The sequence below is a fragment of the Choristoneura fumiferana genome, chromosome 22 (assembly GCF_025370935.1).
Source record: "Choristoneura fumiferana chromosome 22, NRCan_CFum_1, whole genome shotgun sequence".
Classification (NCBI taxonomy): domain Eukaryota; kingdom Metazoa; phylum Arthropoda; class Insecta; order Lepidoptera; family Tortricidae; genus Choristoneura; species Choristoneura fumiferana.
In genome coordinates this window covers 4344123-4345815 of record NC_133493.1, presented here as the reverse complement: position 1 = coordinate 4345815, position 1693 = coordinate 4344123, and positions in this window count along the sequence as shown.

The window sequence follows — 1693 nt, the reverse complement described above, 5'->3', positions numbered from 1 at the left end:
TTGGTTAATGAAAATAATTCAGTTTACTCATATACTTCGCGTTACGACGCGTCTACCACCGACAAAAATCTTGAGCTTACTGAACTGACGATCGCCGACCGCCATACAAGCTCCAATCGGCATGATCAAGCCAAAGTATTGAAATTGATTGTGCCGTCAAGTATAACTGGCATGCCAATCCACGCCCACAGACAGTCAGTTCTAACTGATCGTGTGTGGTGTATATGGACGTACTGCAGATTGGTTCATGCCTGCAGCGTCATGCCGATTGGACGATAGGAAGGATGGTGTATGGCCAACATTAGGAAGTTACAATACAACAATACAATACAATAACTCTTTATTGCACACATAGTAAGCAGTACAGAAAACACAAGTAGGTATATATGTCGACGGCCGATCGTAAAATCCGCCAGATCACGAAATTCCTAGGCATATCGTGAAATGGTGCCTTTTCATGATATGCCTAAAAGTTGGCCAGGCATATCACGATGTGCCTGAAAAATAATACGGTAGATCGATTAGAGCAACGCATTCCTCGATATTCCTAGCTCTATACCGGGCACATCGTGATAATGCCGAAAGAGAAAATTTTAGGTACGACGAGCGAAGCAAGGTGTTGTTAGTATGAATTGCAACCACAACGCACGAGCCGAGCGAGCGAAGCGAGCGTGCCGCGGTAGCGGCCGGCGAAGTGCCAGAACCGATATGGCGGCGTTTCATGATATGCCTAGGAATTTCATGATCTGTCTAAACTGCCAAAATCATGAAATGGCGGGTGTTTCATAATATGCTTAGGAATTTTATGATCTGCCTAAACGTCACTAGGTAAACCGTTAAACGGTGAGTTTTGAACGATATATGGCGGATGCCCCTTAGCCGATTCATGAAATGGCGCCATTCACGACATGCCTGTAAATTTCGTGATCTGGCGGATTTTACGATCGGCCGCCGACATATACAAAGAGATTTCCTGAGGTAAGCAATAGACGGCCTTATCGCTTCAGAGCGATCTCTTAACAATGGAATGGATGGAGAAGTAAGAACAAAATTGTAGCAATTGGTGAATTTACATTAAATTAGAGCAATATCAAGAATACATAACCATTTATACAATACACATACACAACAAAGATAGGTAGATATATAACAACATTAACAACATATCCAGCTACTTTGCGCAAGTGCATATTATAATGAACTACGAGTATATATCTTTTACTTCTCGCTTCTAGTTAAGTGCTAAATACTATACTTTATAATTGACTTCAAAAAAGTTTTGCCATCCCCGTAACCATCTTAAGAGAACATTATCAAAGTCGAATTTTTTTAACAAAATTTTCTCATTCGTAAATTCATGTTACCCTTACATCCGGTTAAATGCCGTACCCAAAATAAAACAATTAAGTCGTGATATCCCGCCGGGTCCAAGGGACCCGGCATCGATTTGTGCGCACATTCGGCTTGGCCGACGGAGGTGGACTGGGGGGCTACTAGGAAATTCTAAAATCGAAGTTTGGTATCGTACCGTCCCTCTCACTTTTGTATTAATTAAGCGTCAGTGGGACGGCCAAACACTATAAGTTTGAATTTTGCATTTTTTTGTTTACTATTCAGGCGGTTTATTAAGATAAATTCGCTAAATGTAAGAACGAAATACTAGTACTGTACAAATTTGGCTCGATTATTTGTG